At 43.5% G+C, this 18,576-nt stretch overlaps 1 pseudogene; it reads right to left on the bottom strand.

Annotated features, from left to right (window-relative positions):
- Positions 1 to 14,612: 14,612 nt before the first annotated feature.
- LOC117704335 (large ribosomal subunit protein eL43 pseudogene) lies at positions 14,613 to 14,905 on the bottom strand (annotated as a pseudogene).
- Positions 14,906 to 18,576: the final 3,671 nt, after the last annotated feature.

Raw genomic sequence — 18,576 nt, forward strand, 5'->3', positions numbered from 1 at the left:
TGGCGGGCAGACAACTCAGCTACCTCCCAGGGCCGGATTCAGGGCTTTGAGTTGGCCCACCCTAACATTAAACTCATCTGTGAATGGCTGGAGCATGTGAAAGGGCCAGCCCTGCAGATCCAAACTGCAGGGTCTTCATGACAGAGGGCAACAACAAGATAACAGAGAGGAGTCCCTGTGAGGATCCTGTATTGATAGTGTAGCAGAGGCCTCGAAATAGATCAATGACTCATTGCAATGAACATTTGCAAATAGAGATGTGTGGACAAAAGGGTGTGCTGTGCATTATAGCTTCTGCAGTGAGGTGGTTTTTTTTATGCTTTGTTTTGGTTTTTTTTTTTTTCTGTTGTTTTTTTTAATTTTATTTGGGTGCAGTTGAAAGGCAGAAAGAGGGTGTGAAGGGGCAGGGAGATGAGTGGGATTGGGGTGCATGATGTGAAACTCAAAGACTCCATACAAAGTTAAAAAAAAAAAAAAACAACTTGCTGCCAAATCTGACAGCCCAAGTTCAATCCCAGGGACTCACTCAAATTTAGAACCTGACTTCTAAAAGTTGCCCTCTTTACCTACACATGGGCAATATAGCTTGCATGCCCCCATACCAAACAAAATAAATAAATAAGTGTGATTTTAAGGCCCATTTAAACACTAAAGGAAAGTTACTGGCTTATTTACCTACAAGTAAGTGAAATCTGGCTTGATGTGTGCTTCAGTTCAATGGCTCAAATGGTTTCAGAAGTTGTTTCTCTCCATATTTTTTCTTTTTTCCTCAGCTTTATTTTATTGTTAATTTGTCTGTGGTGTTAGAGAGCAAACCTCATGCCTATGTGAGAGGCATAAGGGTGCTGAGCATCCTGGGTAAGATCTCTCCAGTTGAAGCCTTTTGTGCTGGTTTTATTGCTTACCAAGTGTGTTCCTGGCAGCTCCAGATGCCACACCCTGTAAACAAATAGGGATACCTTCCAAATCAGACCTCTTATCTTTATGACCAATGTTCAACGGAAAAGAATGTCTTGTGATATTTCTACTGGTGGAAAGGAAACTTCCTCTGCCCAGACAATCCCAAATCATTTCACACCTAGATATTTTAGATTGGACTGCAGGCCCATTTTAAAAAGACCATGGTTCAGGTGAACTGGACTATCCTAGAATTATAGCCGGGCCCACCCTACCCAAGTCAAATGGCTAAATTGAGAGAGAGAGAGATGCTTCCTCAAGGCAGAACTTGCAACTACTGGTAAAGTAATGGTCACTGCATGGGCTGGAGTAATGGCTAAGCAGTTAAGAGAACTTGTTCTTGCAGACGACTGGTGTTCAATGGCCAGTACCTACATGATGGCTCACAAGGTCCATAACTGTTGCAGTAGTGCATTAATCCATTCTAATCTCCCAGGAGGTGGTGGTGCAAACATGTTCCTTGCTACCCACCCAATGCTCTGGATTTTTAGATGAAACACACACACACACACACACACAGAGAGAGAGAGAGAGAGAGAGAGAGAGAGAGAGAGAGAGAGAGACAGAGAGACAGAGAGACAGAGAGACAGAGACAGAGACAGAGACAGAGAGACAGAGAGAGACAGAGAGAGACAGAGAGAGAGACTTATATTTAATATGCCTTAACCAGCTCAATGACTGGACTTCCACATTGCTAATGCCTCCCCTTCAACACTCTTGAATATTACTTACTAAAATCTATATCCATCTTTGCTACCCTAGTCTCAATTGGGGGGTGAGCTGGGGTTGTTCTTCCCCTGCTCTTCCATGATTGTATGCTTTTCCTTCTGCAGCTCTCAAGCCTGGATCTTCTTCCTCTCCTGGCAATGCCGACTCTTTTTTCCTTGGCTCCCTTGGATCCTAAAGTCCCATCTCTGTCACCCTGCCCAGCCATTGGCCATAGGCAACCAACCCAGAACCAACCAGAACCAGCTGGAGGCAGGGACCTCATGCAATTCCCAAATAACATAATGAATGCAATATACCAAATCCATAACACATAACTCCAGTTCTGAGACATCCAACCCTCTCTTCTGACCTTCGTGGGCACCAATAACATATGTGGTGCAGAGATGCACATGCAAGCCAAATACTCATGTGCATGCAAAAACCACTTGCTCCCACCAAGATTCTTACCCACCAACCAAATAAAACAGTTTCATACTTTCTCTCTCATATTACAGCAGGTTTCTGTTGCTATTCATGTAACGACGGGAAGATGAGACATGGATGATCATTAATCTTAAGGTTTAAGTTTTCAACTATTCCACAATGAAGGGATATCCTTCAATGGCTCTGAGAGTCATCTAGAATTGCTGATCTATACCTACATGTGCCATGAAACTCAGCTGTGAAAATTTCACTACCTAGAATAGAAGAAAAGTCAATTTTAGAATGTAAAAATAGCTTTAGAGATTGATTTTTAATTATGTATATGTGGGTGGTGATTTGAATAAGAATGAGTCCCCATAGGCTCATATCTGAATACTTGTTCATTAGGGAATGGTACTAATGGGGGGGGGAGATTAGGAGGTGTGGCTTTATGGGAGTACATGTAGCCTTGTTGGAGGAAGTATCTCACTTTGGGTGGGCTTTGAGGTTTCAAAAGGCCAAGCCAGGCCCAGTGGCTGACTCTGCCTGCCTGTTCAGATGTGGAACTCTCAGCTACTTCTCCAGTACCATGTCTGCCTATGTGCCACCATGCTTCCTGCCATGATGATAATGGACTAAACCTTTGAAGCTGTAAGCTGGCCCAATTAAATGCTTTCTTTTATAAAAGTGTCTCTTCACTGCAATAGAACATTAAATAAGATGGTATGTGTTTGTGTGTGCTCACGTGAGTGTGAGTGTGAGTGTGTCAGACTCTCCAGAACTGAAGCTCCTGGTGTTTATGAATCACCCAACATGGTTGCTGGGAATTGAACTCTGGTCCTCTGCAAGAGCAGTATGCTCTCTTAACTGCTGAGTGGTCTCTCCAGCCCAACTTTAGATACTGTGCAAGAGAATTTCAATGACATATGGCCTTCATCATGCTGTACATCAGCTTGGTTCTCTAAAAAATGAAAGTACTTTGACTTTTTTTACTGAGTGTATTCATGCTATTACATAAACAGAGGCAGTCTTCTGCTAATGCTTTCAAATATATGGATGTTTCTAGAATAAGAGACCTTTGTTTTGGTTTCTCTGACACACATTTCCCATGCCCTCTCTTCTGAAGTGCTTGCTTCCTCAGAGTTTCCCTTTCCAAAGATGATGACTAAAAGAACAATTAGAAATTTGCATCAAGAGAATCATCTTATGCTTCTGTATTGAGTCCCGAAAATCCATTTAAAATTAAAACATAAAAGAATCTCTTAAAGCATTCCATTGATGTTAGATGTTCTGAGTGTAGTCAGAGGAGAGAGGTGGTACCTGGGAAGGAGGTGGGCGGATCATGTTAACTTTGTGTTCAGGCTTCTTTCACTTAGGGCAATTGAGATTCATCTGTGATGTCACAGGTAATAATACTTCATTTTCAATGTTGAGTAATACAATGCATAATTTTAATAGAGGATATTGAAATTCACAAAACAGGAGTATGTTAACCCTGCTTAATCTTTTACTTAGGTATAATATCAGCATTTTTGATCAGGTAGTATATCTGAAATTCATTAGCTGTGAGCTCATATAGTAATTCTTGGGGTATTAGACTTGTTTGTTTGTCTTTGGGTTTTTTGAGACAGGGTTTCTCTGTGTAGTCCTGGCAGTTTTGGAACTCACTCTGTAGACCAGGTTGGCCTTAAACTCAGAGATTCACCTGCCTCTGCCTTCAGTGCTGGGATAAAGGCATGCACCACCACCTCTCAGCCTGGGATACTAGATTTATCTGTGACTTTAAGTCTCCAGGCGTTTAATTAGGTTGTCTTAATATCATGTGGGAACAAGGTGTCATGTGGACTTTAGCTGTGGAATCGTCTACTTTCATGGCCAGGGGAAGCATTTGAAATTTTCCTGTCTTCACCTTAATTTTAGATGTGGAAGTGGAAGTCTAGGAAGATTGCAGGGTCCGTGGTCATATGGACCAGGATGTTTTCAACAACCTGCTGAGGTTGGTGAGGATGGGGTAAGTTCTTCCCTTTGCTGCTTAGGCCTCCTCTGAGCTGAAAACCTCAGAGCCTCTATACTGTCAGCTTCCATCTGGCCACAAGCCATATCCACCCTGACCCCTGTCCTATTAGCTTGTACAGGTTTGCACACTCCAGAAAAGTGGATGACCACTGCTGGCCACAGCAAGTTTGTTGTAGCCTCCTGGATACCCTAGAGCATCTCATATGTTTAAACTTCCTGACTGTCCCCGCCTGACCTCAGCCAGCCAATGGAATGAACTGGACGGGACTGCTCTGCTCCTTGTTTACAGACCTTCGAGTCCCTTCCCAGGAGACAGAAAGGCTGTAGGGTATGACACTACACAGAACACTGGGACCTACACTTAAGTGCTAGTTTGCCTCTTCTTCTTCTTTTCTTGTCTTTTCTCTTTTCTTTCTTTTTTATATTAATCATTCCATTTGTTTACATCTCAAATGATATCCCACTTTCCAGTTACCCCTCCCAGCCCCCCCCATCCCACATCCACCCTCCCCATCCCCTTTGTATGAGAGTCTTCCCCCACCCACCCACACTCTCCTGCCCCATCACTCCAGCATTCCCATATTCTGGAGCATCAAACCTCCCCGGGGACCAAGGGCCTCCCCTCCTGTTGCTGTCAGGCAAGGCCATCCTCTGCTACATATATATCTATATATGGTAGACATAGGTCCCTCCAGGTACACCCCTTGGTTGGTGGTCTAGTCTCTGGGATCACTGGCTGGTTCGTCTAGCCAATGTTGTTCTTCCTATGGGGTTGCAATCCCCCTCCTCTCCTCCAGTCCTTCTGCCAGCTCCCCCACCAGGTTCCCTGAGCTCAGTCTGATGGTTGGCTCCAAGCATCTGCCTTTGCCTTGGTCAGTTGCTGGCTGGATCTCCCCAGGAACTGCCACTAGGTTCCTGTCAGCAAGCACCTCTTGACCATGGCAACAGTGTTGGGTTTGGTGTCTGCAGACATGATGGATTCCCAGGTGGGGTCATCCCTGGCTGGTCCTTCCTTCAGTCTTTGTTTCTTTTTTTTTTTTTTTTTTTTTTTTTTGTCCATGTTCTTCCTTTGGACAGGAACATTTCTGGGTTAAAATTTTTTGAGATGGATGAGGATCCTCATCCCTCGACCACGGGCTGTAACTATCTACTGGAGGTGGTTTCAACAAGTTCTATTTTCCCCTTCTCTGTGCAGTTCAGCTAAAGCCAGCCATCCCTGTTGGGTCCTGAGAGCCTCAGTTTCTCTGGTGTCTGGGACCCTCCAGTGGCTATCCCTGGTTGCTCATCCCCCGCTGCCTCTTTTTCTTTACCTTTCCTCCCATACTCTGTCTGGAACCTAGGACAGCCTTCCCTTCCTTCTTTTTGAATGGCACTGTGCAGGGGACTAGCCTGGACCTTAACAACTAGTTAAACAGCTTCATAAGATACGTAAGCCTCTTGCTGGCTGCCTTGCAGGACTCGGGGGTGCACAAAATCTTTTTTTGAGCACCAGAAGCTGGATTTCCTCTTTGCTTTCCCCTGTTATACTTTTAATCTCTCAAGACAGAAGAATGCTTCAGGAAGACTGAGGTAGAAGCTATGCACCCCGCTGGCTAAAAATACAAGCACATTAACAATTTTCATACTGTCAGCATCACATTTATCCCACTTGCTACCAAAGTATCCTTAATTAATAGTCCCTCATCCCAACTTATAATAAGACGGCAGCTGGCTAGGATCCCTCTCCACTGCAGTGATGGGCACAGGTAACATTTAGGAAGACGTGCCTTGAGCAGCACAGCACAGCCTGTCTTACTTCATTCCTACCAATGACCCTGTGCTGTGGGTACCATGATTTTACCCATTTTACTGATGATGAAACTGAGTCTGAGAGAGGTGACCTTCTCAGGGTCATTTATCTAGTGATAGGGCCAGAGCTCTGAAATTGGCTTTAGAGCTTCTAGATCCTTCCTTGTCTCTAACTACTAGCTTCCCATTTGATCACCGTATACACAGTGAGCAGAGTCCCAGCCTAAACAGATCAATTTAACCCACGTAGGGAGGAAATGGGATTCTTTTTCTCTGTTCCTCACCCTCCACCCAGAGCACTTCCTACCAAGTGAAATTAATTGAATGCATAGTGAAATCTGGGTACATCTATTCAAGACAAAACTACAGTTAAACATATTTCAGTGCTTCTAGGCACTAGCGATGACCTATTCATGGCAAATGACAGTACTGCGTAAAGACAGTCACTGTTGCAATAAGAATAATGCTCTGGACCTTGGCTTTGCAAAGTTAAGATGAGAAGCCAAAGTATGTTGCAATCAAGTTACAGATTAGTACAGATTAGCTCGATAGTTGCTTACCTTTGCCCTAATTTCTTATCTGTATTTTATCCTTTATATTTAATTTGTTTTAAAAGTTTATGTGTACGGGCATTTCACCCACATGAATGTCAGCACACCCATGGCCAGAGGATCATTTAGAACTGGAGTCATAGGTGTTTGTGAGCTGCCATGTTGGTGCTGGGAATTGAAACCGGGTCCTCTGGAAAAACAGCAAGGACTCTCAGCCACTGAGCCATTTCTCCAGTCCTTATTTAAAAAAAAAAAAAATTAAAGCACCTGTAAATTTGCATGGGAATAGGGTGATAGAGTTAATAAATCAAGGAATAAATCAACAAACTGCTTTTATTAATTACTTCATTCCAGACCCTGTCTGGCTAAATTGAGCAGGTTGACCTTGAACTTGTGTCTCAAGTAACCTAAACTCTCAGTCTTACTGCTTCAGTCTCCTATGTGCTGGGATGACCAGTGTGTGCCACCATACCAGCTGGAAATCACTATGTTTAAGGGGTTAAATACACTTAGATGGCTGAGGCAGGAGGATTGTGAGTTCAAGGTCAGTCTGGGCTACGTAGCTGATTCCAGGTCAGCCTGTGTTACCTGTGAGACCCTGTCTCTAAAAAACAAAACAAAAATAAAAACAAACAAAACCAACATAAAGTAAAAATAACTGAATTTTGATACTACTTTGTAGTTTCTATACATTCTTTACCGTTAACTTTGGTCTTTTCAGAAATCATTTCTGCTATTATCCTGGCATTGCTGGGCTCTGTCACAGTCCATCCATTTAAAAGACACTTTGATCATTTAGAAAAAGAGATGCTTCGGTCCTCCAAGAGATTGCAACATAATGAATGGTTGTCATGTCTACGGATAAGCTCAATGAATGTTTGAGAAGTAAGTCTTTATCTCCATAAAAGAGTTTTGTGAGGAAATATTAAGGCTGGTATCTGCCTGCAGCTGGAAGGTCAGGAGTTTTGATGATGACCTCAGGTGAGGCGCCTTCTTCCATGAGGCATCTGATTCTGCAGGCCTCCATGTGGATACCCTGGATATCTTTACAGTGTGAAAGCTGTACTCAGAAGCATCAAAACAGAGGCTGCCAGTATCTCATAGACATGGGCTCAGAAATCCAGGAATGAGTCTCAGGAGGAGGGTGGAGGGAAGAAAGGAAGAAGAAGGAAGGAGAAAAATAACCATCTCAGATTCAAGAGGACAGGTATAAACACTCCCTGTTGATGAGAGAAGTGGCCTTCCCACACACCAATGGGAGAAATGATTGGCAGTCATTTTCCAGGGAACGACTGCACACAGAACAATTATTGTACTTATTTCTCTTCTGGGAGTCACACGTGCTAAGGATCTTACGAACCCAGAGTTATTGAGCCATCCATGGCTGCCATATGGAACAAGTCAGCTTAAAAATAAGACAAAACCAGAGCAAGCAGATCTGAAAGGTGGAGCAGCTTCCCACCGAAGTGGAACAGGAAGGTTGTCCAGCTAGCACAAGGTTTGGAGCCATGCCACTCTGAGTTCTTATCCAGGCTCTGCTGCTTTTAACCATGTGACTCTGGGAAATGGCCATGCTAGCTCCACACCTCAGATTATCATCTATAAAATATGGATAGTAATAGTAGCTGCCCTCGTACATTGCTGTGAGGTCCAAATGTGAGAACATTTATGAATTTGACAAAGTGCTAAGAGCAGTAATAATGCATCAGTAATAACTATTACATATATAGTTATATGCCACACAGAGACATTTTAGTCAACAGTAAGACCTATGTACAATGGTGGTCCCATAAGGCTATATTGTCTGGTGATATCATAGCCATCTTAGTTGTTTAAGTATGCTCCACCATATTTGCACAACAATGAAATTACCTAACAATGTCATTTTCAGATTCTGGCTACCTTATTAAGCAACATATGACTGCACTGACACAGGCATATGACCTTTCTCCTACAGAAATTCTCCTTTCTGTGCTCGACCTTAAAGGTCAAACAACTGTGAGGTTCCAACCATTGTTGGGCTGCTTTGGAAACTTCTTAACATACAGATCAATAGATCTCAGACATTAGAAGTCTTCTAATTAACATGTTCTTATTTCCACGGGAAATACAGGAGATCAAAAATAATCTGTTACAAAAATAACTTTAGTTACAGGAAAGAAAAAATGACAGTTGATAAGTTTCTTGTTCTTCTTAGGAATGTAATCAGATACTAGATTAAAGAGTCCATCTTCTGTACTCTTGTCAGCAGAAGGTCACTGTTGAACCCATCACTTTCCCTTTTATCAAATCGCACATGATAGCTTCTCAGATGTTATAAACATGGGTGAGCTAAAGGGTCACTTCATTTCATCCTGGGTGTGTGACATGGAATATTTTCTCTTTTCTGGATGTGTGTGTGTTCGTTTCATCCTGTGTGTGTGACATGGAATGTTTTCTCTTTTCTGGATGTGTATGTGTGTGTATATGTTGTACACCTATTAATTCACAAGAGACTACTCCTTTCTGATATTACTCAATGGGACTACAGCTTGATTTGATGTTTGTGGTTCATTGATGTCAGAGATCGGCATTTTTCTCTCCCCTCAACCTCCACCTCCCCTCTCTCTCATACATACCATACAGTTTCCATCACTGACATCAACTCCACTATTACGAGTTGGGCAACCATCACTGTTATCTAGTTTCAGAATATATGTTCATCATCATCACCATCATCATCATTTTAAAAAAATGTTAGCATGTAACAACACCTACACACACACACACTTCAGTGGCTTTTCAAGTCATTAGGACACTGGCACTGTCAAAACCATTAATCTTCTCAGTCCTTCTGCTGAAGGCATTGACCTTCAAGATGGCAGGCTGCTTAGAGAGCCTTCTCTTGCCCAGAACTCGGAAGTTGCTCGTTGCACCACATCAATGATTGGGGCAGCTCCAGTCTTGCTTTTGGCAGCATTTACCGACCTGTGTCCATAATGTACCCAGGTTGACAGTTGAGCAGAAGCAGCTCTTTAAGTGATAATGTCTCAGATCAGCTTTCCCAAAGTCACCCAGAGGGTATTTGTCAAGGCTGAGTCAAAATGGTGACTCAATCCTCCAGCATTGCCTGGACTTCCAAGGTCCTCAGGTATTAATGCAGCTCTAACAGACTTGCCCAGGAAGCCTCTGAGTCTTCCTCAGGATAGGTGGCAGGGTGGTCACTGGGAGCACTGGAAGTTTCTCTTAATTTGTTTCTTTATAAGTGTTAGAACCAACCTCTCAGTTTATAGACTGCTAGTTTGGAAAAGAAAAGATTCTTGAAACTATGTGCCCTGACCAGACTGGTTAGACAAGGTCTAGGAGGAATCTGTTGTGGCTAACACCAGCCAGCTGGAGCCCTGCTGTCTTCTTTGCAAAGGGATCAGCCCAGAGATGACCAATTGCCTCTAGTTAATCGAATAATTAGAATTATCATCCCTTGAGCCTTCTCAGGAACAACAAAAACAACAACAACAACAACAAAAAAAACAAACAAAAAACAAAAAAACCCTGCTACCTTTAATGAATATCTTTTCTTTGTAATTCATGATTCACTATTTTTTCACACACAAAACAAGTCAACACTTATTCCTCACTTCATGTATTAGGTACTATACTGCTAATTGGTTCCTTAATGTTCTTGTGGAGGAGGCTGCACCATTATACCCCCATTGTACAGATAAGAAAATGAAGGTGCAGAGAAGTTAACTTGTCCATGCGCACACAATTGTGTTATGGGGCCTGGATCCAATCTCTGGAGTGTTTGAGCCTACAGTGCAAGCTCTGAAGGACCACGTTTGCACCATAATGCAAAGCCAGGTATGTGGGAGATATGCTATCTGAGACTCAAGAGGAAGAATCAGTGACGGACTGGAGAGATGGCTCAGTGTTTAAAGGCCCTGGCTGCTTTTCCAGAGGACTCGAGTTCAGTTTCCAAAACTCACTTTGGCGGCTTTCAATCACTTATGTCTCCAGCTCCAGGGCATCTGAAACCTCTGGCCTCTGTAGGCACCTGCACTCACATGTGTGCTCCCAAATACACTTCATTAAAAATAAATCTTTAAAAAAGAACCATTTTTTACAATTCCCCCATACAAGTGGACCAAATCCTGTAAAACCAACCTATCACAGACATTCTTACATCCGAACCATTTCTGCTCTGCCACCTTTACACGGAACTGACCTCCCAGCCCAATCAAAACCAATGTGGGTCTCCATCTTCATGTCCAGAATTTGTTTACACCGCTCTCTTTGCTGCCTTTTCATTTTCCTACTTTCTCTTTTCCTGGCTCCCCTTTTTCTCTTTTTAAATTATTATCTATTTATGTGACTATTATGTGTCTGCGTATGTGCCTGCCAAAGGGGGTGGGTGAGAGAAGTGTCAGTTCTCTGGAGTTTCAGGCAGCTGGGAATCGAACTCTGGTTCTCCAAGAGAACAATATATGCTCTCAACCACTGAGCCATCTCTCTACCCCCTGACTCCCATTCTGTATTCGCCGCAGCTGGCAAGCTCTCTACCTTACATTGACCTTGTAGAAACCACGAGCAAGGAAAGCTTTGGCTTGACACTCACCTCTGCCTTTGGATATTAGCTACCAGCACTCGCAGAACCTTTGAGAAACATCCTTTGACATCTATAGAAGACATTGTACTGTTTTCTTGGTAAAAACGTCTTTCTGTTTCCTGACTGTGGGCATAACTATTTCATATTCCTTGTTGCTATATGTCTTTCCCACCATCAGGGACTGTGTTCCTTCTTAAAAGTGAGACAAAAGAAACATTCCTCCCTTAAGTCACTTCTTGTCAGGTATTTGGCTATAACAATAAGAAAAGTAAGTGATACAGAAACATGTTGCCAGGGCATGAGTGTGAGAGCCAAAGTTATATTTTAAGATTTAGTTACTGTGCCTAAGAGATCCATAAAACAAAATGCTTCCTCCCTGTAAGCTCCTTGCTAAGGACAGATACTTCCTGAGATGCTAGAGACTGTTGTTTATGTAAGATAACGAGCCATGTGTTCTGCGTTTTCGTACCCTACACAAGTTTGTTTGATCCAATCAGATCTGCTTGATCACATTCAGGCAGAAAGTGTGTCAGAATACATGCTTGTCCTGGTGACAAATATGTGGCCTTATGGATGTGCCTTTATAAGCCTCTGCAAAATGTGACTTATTACCATCATTTGGGACCCTAGAATGGACCTGGCCAGGGTCTATCATCTTGGCCAGTACTTAATCAATGTTTGCTTCAATTTGATTAATGGTTTTCTTCCACTTATGGGATTAACAGGAGGCTACTGCTGTGACAAATTTGACCATGTGGTTTATAGGCCTTTTGAACTGGCTTGTGTGAGGGCTGCAGAAGAGTTTGCAGATCTAGGCTGGAGAAGAACACTGTAATAGTTAATGTCGGCTGTCAACGTGACCCAAAGCTAGAATCATCTGGAAAGAAGGAACCTCAACTGAGGAATTACCTTGATCAGATTGGCCTGTGGCCATGTTTGTGAAGCTTTTTCTTAATTGCTAGTTGATGTGGGTGGTGCCATTCCTAGGCAGGTAGGCTTGGCATGTGTAAGAAAGGTAGCTAACCATGAGCCTGGGAGCAAGCCGGTAAGTGGTGAGCTCTGGGCTTCCTGACCTGACTTCCTCCCTGAACCGGTTGATACCTGGAAGTATAAACCAAACAAGCCCTTTCCTTTCCAAGTTGTGAGAAATCTGTGACTCCATTTTGAAGGCAGGAGTCATTATGCTGTATTGTTAAGAAAATGTTTCCATTTACTGTAAGAGCTGAGTTTCTGTCTGTTTCCTGGAACCCGACCTGCCCCAACCCATGACCTTGACTTGCTTTTAAAAATACCTGCTAACCCCCACATGATGATGACGGCTGTTGTTTTGGGATTTTCTTGTACCTCTTTACTGCTCCATTGTCTCTCTCCTATAAATCTACTTCACACATACTCATGATTTTACTCAGGGCTGTTCTCATTAGCCTGACTTGAGAGGCAGTCACTGGCCAGCTCTCTGGTGCACCCCAATAAAAAAAATCAAGCTTGCTTCAAATTTTGGTAGTTGTCTTTTTCTTGCCCAATGGGATTAACAGTTGCTGCAATTTTTCGGGGTTCTGATTTATCACAGAAACAGAGAGCTAACTAGAACAAACGCTGTAAGCAAGGCTTAATGGACCATTCTGGTATAAGTCTGTAGTAAGACCAAAATGCTAAGACAAAATTAGACAGTAGAGGCCTGACTCCTGAAGTTTTAGAGAAGAACAAGGACTCTACTGGAGACTGGGCTCAAAGGCCATTTGTGTTGTGTCCCATAAAGAATCTGTCTGCATCCTGAGAACTTGAGATTGAATTTATGAGTTAAGGACCAAAGAGAGACTTCAAGACAGAATAGTATCAGGTTGTATCTCAACTACTGCTTTTATCCAGGTCTACAATGCTGGGAGTGGGGGTGGAGGTAGGACAAATGGAAAAGAAAGGTAAGAAGAACCTCTGGTTAGGTCAGTGGTTCTCAACCTGTGGGTCTGGACCTCCTTGGGGGAGTCACATACCAGATATCCTGCATATCAGATATTTACATTACAATCTATCACAGTAGCAAAATTACAGTTATGAAGTAGCAACAACACAATTTAAGGTTGGGAGCCACCATGGCATGAGGAACTGTATTAAAGGGTTGCAGCATTGGGAAGGTTGAGAACCTTTGCTTTAGGGAAGACAGGAGCCAGTGGCTGTAATTGTCAGGAGATTTGGAGAAGTGCTCCAGGGGAGACCACATCTCTAGAAGCTCCATCTTGTAAAAAATCAAAAGTCAGCGAAAACACTTGCCAGGATAGTTGTTTTCAATTGCTGGGTTGAACGCCTCAGTTGGTTGGCCTCTCTCCTTTTAAATGCTTATCTTTGGACTTTCTGTCACTGTGAACAGAAAAACAGCTGTGAGCAGTAGCCAGGCCACGACCTGAGTGCTATTCTGGCTTGAAATTTTCCTTTGTCAAACAAATGAGTTCATTATTTCCAATTTAGCCTCTACCAGGTTCTTGGGACATAGGCAGAATGAAGCCGATTCTTTGTCTGAAATAGCACACAAATGGCTTCTAGCCCAGTTCCTGATTGAGGCTGTTTGCCTGTGCAGCTTCATGAGCCAGGTCTCCAGAGCCAGCATTCCTCTTGACACTCTGGTTTTCCAGCTCCCACCACAATAGCCCACTAAACTCTGACTATGGCATTTTGACCCAAAGTTTCAAACTCTTTCACATTCCCCTCAGCCAGCTGCAAAGGCCTAAGAACCTATGGCCAGGTTTCTCAGAACGATGGCTCCACCTCCTCACTACTTTTCTGCTTTATCTAACTTTTCTGGATGCAGTGACAAAGTGTCCAACAAAGGCATCTTAAGGATGGAAGAGTTTGTTTTGAATTAAGAAGGAATTCCCTAGCATTGGTGGCGCACGCTTTAATCTCAGCACTCTGGAGGCAGATCAGGTGGGTCTCTTGAGTTCATGGCAGGGAAGGTATGGTAGCAGTAGCTAGTCACATGGCATCCACAGTCAGGAAGCAGAAGGAGATGAAGGTGGGTCCCAGTTTTTCAGCCTGGAACCCCAGAACATGGAATGTTGCCACCCATGTTTAGGGGAGGTTTCTCACCTCAATTAACTCAATTTAGAAACCCCTTCACAGACAAGCCTGGAGTAACTCTGGATCCTGTTCAGTTGACAGTCACTATTAACCAGCACACCCACTGGTGGAAATTAACATAACTGTCTGTGTTTCACCATCCCAGAAGACACTACAATGATCAGATGTGAATCCGTTCTTGTAGATGTGCACCAGACTCTTGTTAAAGAGCTCATTCCTGGGAAAGGAAGAGCAGAGTCATAAGATGTACAGATGACAATAGAAGATGCCACCAGTTGTCCGCCCAGTGGGTGTCCCAGTTTTCATCCACTCATCTGAGTTTGAGAATTTTCATTTCCTTTTGTCCTTGACAACTCTTGACACTGCCAGATATTTTGATTTTTACCAGTCTTAGTGCTAGAAACATTTTCTTGCCTTTTCTTTTTCTTCTCTCTTTGTCTCTCCTCTTTCCTTCTTTTTCTTTTTTTCTCCGTAAATTAAACCATTTATTGCAGGCTAGGCAAGTCTCAGATGGTAGGGCTTCTACTGGTCTTTCTGTGCTTTCAGTCTTCTGATGGCTGACTTCATTGTGACTGCAGAGGTGCTGTTGTAGGTCCGGGACCCACCAGCCACTGTTTTCATGCAGGAGCCACAGGGCCAGATGCCAACGGCTCGTCTCTTCATCTTGGTCTTGCCACAGAAGGAACTTGGCAAGTGTACTTTGCGTTCTGGCTGATTTCAATTTTCCTCGCCATTTTCCGGAGGGAGGCACCATGGCAGGTCCGTATTTCCCGATGATTCCAACCTTCTTGGTGTGTTTAGCCATGTCGTCAGAACTGAAGCCCAAGCCCAAAGAGTCCTTTCTTGTTTTTAAAAGTAATTTATTTTTATTTTATGTACACTGGTGTCTTGATTGCATGCATATCTGTGTGAGGGTGTCAGATCCCCTGGAACAGGAGCTACAGACAGTTGTGAGCTGCCGTGTGGGTGCTGGGAATTGAACTTGGGTTCCCTGGAAGAGCAGCTTAACTGTTGAGCCATCTCTCCAGCCCCCCTCACCCTCCCTCTTCCCTCTCCCCTTCGCCTCCCCCCTCCTCCCTTCCACTCTTTCTCTTCCTCTTCTTCTTTTTGGAGACAGGGTTTCACTTTGTAGCATGGGCTGTCCTGGAGCTGGGTTAGTAGACCAGGCTGGCCCTGGACTTGTAGAGGTGCACTGTCCTCTGCCTCCAGAGAGTTGCTATTGAGGGCGTGCAGCCCTGCCTATGGCCTTTTCCTCGCTGTTTTGTATAAGATAGAGTATTAGCTTGCCAATACAATTTCTTCATTGATCGGTAAATCCCACTGAAGTTTTCCATTTCTTTTCCTAATCTCTCTCCCAAGTACTGGGGTCACAGATATACAACAACATGCCCCTTATATATGGGGCATTAGAGATTGAACCTAGGATTTGGGCATGCTAGGCAAATGCGTTACCAGCCAGATCTCCAGGCTGTATGAAATTTTTGAGTTTTCTTCTGTTTCCCTCTTTGGAATAAGCTCTGGGTTTTGTTGTTGTTGTTGTTTTGTTTTGTTTGTTTTTAGAAGTCTGAGTCTTTCCTTTACTGGCTTTCACATAGATAGCCACTAGTCTGCTATCTTATCCAGAATTTTTTTTTTTTCTAGAATCTTGCTATCTTGCCCAAGCTTGTCTATATGAGCATAAGATGGCTTCAAACTCAACCAAGATCCTTCTGACCCAGGCCCCTGAGTGCTGGGAATTACAAACATACATAACTATGTCCAGAATATATCCCATCTTCATTCTTATATTGGCTACGTCATTAAGGTGTAAGTTTCTTAACCAAATTTAATGGCTAACAAACAGCATTATCTTCCTGTAAACATAATAAAGACCTTAAAACTCTTCAACTGCAGTCACCTTTCCCCAGGTATTTGTTGCTTAGCATTATTGCTTTGTTGTGGTGGTGGTTTTGTTTGTTTGTTTGTTTTTGGTTTTTTTGTTTTGTTTTTTTTTCGAGACAAGGTTTCTCTGTGTAACCCTGGCTGTCCTGGAACTCACTCTGTAGATCAGGCTGGCCTCAAACTCAGAAATCCTAGCGGTGGGATCAAAGGTGTGGGCTATCGTGTCCAGGCTCTTCCTAATATTATTTTTTTTTTCCCTGAAACTCACTGACACGGTGAGACTGGGCTGGACTCGAACTCAGAGACACGACCACGTCCGCCTCCCGAGGGCGGGCGCTCAAGGCATGCGCCAGTGCGCACTCGCTTCCTAATATTATTATTTCTAATTTATAAACAACTTTGAGCCACAAAGAGTGGAGTATCCTCAAAACCTTCCTCAGCTGGCGCTGTTCTTACATTTGTTGTGTTTTGAACATTAATTCTTTGTGTACTTTGTTAGTCCGCATGCTTGCACACTTTCTAGAAGGCTGGTTGTCTTTTGCTGATACTGTTGGCTCTTGATTGACAGGTTAGGAGTGTCAATGGTATACTGCTCTGTGGGATGGGAGTGGGTTCCTGCCTCCAGGGCAGGGTCCTGTTTCTGGTTAGATTGCTATGCAGGCTCCTGAAGATGAAATACCCAGGTACATTTCCTGCAGAATTGCTGCAGCTCTTTGCTGTCCCTTGGTCTGTGCAATGCTTCGACCAAAGAAGGGGCATTTGATAAGGGCAGCTGCTGAGCCTGTGGGCAGCCCTGGTCTGCATGGAAATATAGTGCTTTGTACAGCCTTGCATGTGTTTCTCACAGGACTCTCAGCTGCTTGTTACATTCCCTTTTCTAGAAGTATTTGAGTAGGTTGGTAAACAGATGATGTCATCCTTGAGGTTTCATATTTGAAATTTCAGCCCACATGTCTGCCTGCCCATGTGGTCTTTGATTTGGGTTGGTTTTATGACTAAGGTTGGGACCGAAATCAGATTTCCCTGCTGCTTCAGCCTTCCAATCATGTCTCTTACTAATAAGGCTGAGCTCCCAAGGGAAGTAGTTTGTGGATAGCTTCCACCACCTATTGGTATCCCAAGAAAACTAACAAGGCCCACTGGCGGTGAAGAATATCAAAGTGCCATCTCTGTTCCTGAAAACAAGCCCAATTCTCAGTCGGGGAACAAAGAGTATATTGAAGGATTTTGCTGGTGGAGTAGCTCGGCTAAACAAACACTCATGCACCAGCGGTCACTGCCTCCTCATTCAATGGGAAGACTAGTAGGGAAAATAGCACAGACTACATCAAGCAGGTAAGAGATGAGAGAGGGAAATATGTAGTTCAAAAGCTGCAGGAACCACGTGACCTTCCGCTGATGCTGAAAAGCAACTCTGCAGTAAATGGAGCACAGCAAGCATCAACTATTCTCTTCCCCCTCCTCCCTCTAAAAACATGGTGGTGCACACCTTTAATCCCAGCACTCAAGAGGCAGAAGCAGGCAGGTTTCTGAGTTCAAGGCCTGCCTGGTCTACAGATCGAGTTCCAGGACAACCAGAGCTATACAGAGAGTCTTTATTGGATTAAGCCAATAAAGACGTGCTGGCCTTTAATCCCAGTATGTAGGAAGCAGAGGCAAGAGGATCTTTGTGAGTTTAAGGCTAGCCTGGTGGATATAGCAAGTTCCAGGCCAGCCAAGGATACGAACAAACAAACAAACAAACCTCACAACACTGTAAGTGGATCTGAGCCCAGGTTGGTTTTGGTATCTCTCTGGATTGATTTAAAGTGGGTTGATATTTGTAATCAAGTGGTTCAAAGGCTGAAATTGTGATTGCAAGCTATTTGTACCAGGCTCATCCTCCTCTGCCCTGTCCCTCTGGGCCAATGAAAAGGACAAATTTCATCCCTTAAATTGGTTGTGGAGTTCTGCAAGAAAACACAGGTGATACCATTTAAAAATAGGATGCCTGAGCTGTCTCACAGGTCTGTCTGGAACATTCCATGGTGACCACGTTCAAGGACTATGAATGTGGCAGGCTATTTGATCATATTGTGAACCTAGAGATTGTGTTATTTACTGAAAAAAGCCTGTTTCTAGTTGTGGCATGGCTCAGCCTTTAGTACACACTTTTAATTCCCCCAGCTGGATTACACACACACACACACACACACACACACACACACACACACTTAGTACACATCTTTAATGCCAAATAACGAAGGTAAAGTTAGTTTGTAGAAGGAAGCCTCCAGTGATGTCTAAATGAATGGCAGATAAAATGATAAACCAGAGAAAGATTTGACAGAATATCTCACAAGAAGAAAGAGGAAAGGGAAGCTACTTAAGAGAAGGCAGTGCAGAGAGAGGGAGGGGGCAGTTTTACCTGGAGAGTTTTACAGAGACAGGTTAAAGAAAGAACATGTTACACACAGGTGAAGACAGAACAAGCCAGAGAATGAGAAAGGAGCCAGCAGATTAGAACAGATTGTCAAAGTTAGTGTGAGGCCAAACACAGCAATTCAATCAGAAACTAGGAGAAAGCAGATTGAATCAGTCAGCTTGGAGAGGAGT

This window comes from Arvicanthis niloticus, chromosome 2 (assembly GCF_011762505.2).
Source record: "Arvicanthis niloticus isolate mArvNil1 chromosome 2, mArvNil1.pat.X, whole genome shotgun sequence".
In the NCBI taxonomy this organism is placed as follows: Eukaryota; Metazoa; Chordata; class Mammalia; order Rodentia; family Muridae; genus Arvicanthis; species Arvicanthis niloticus.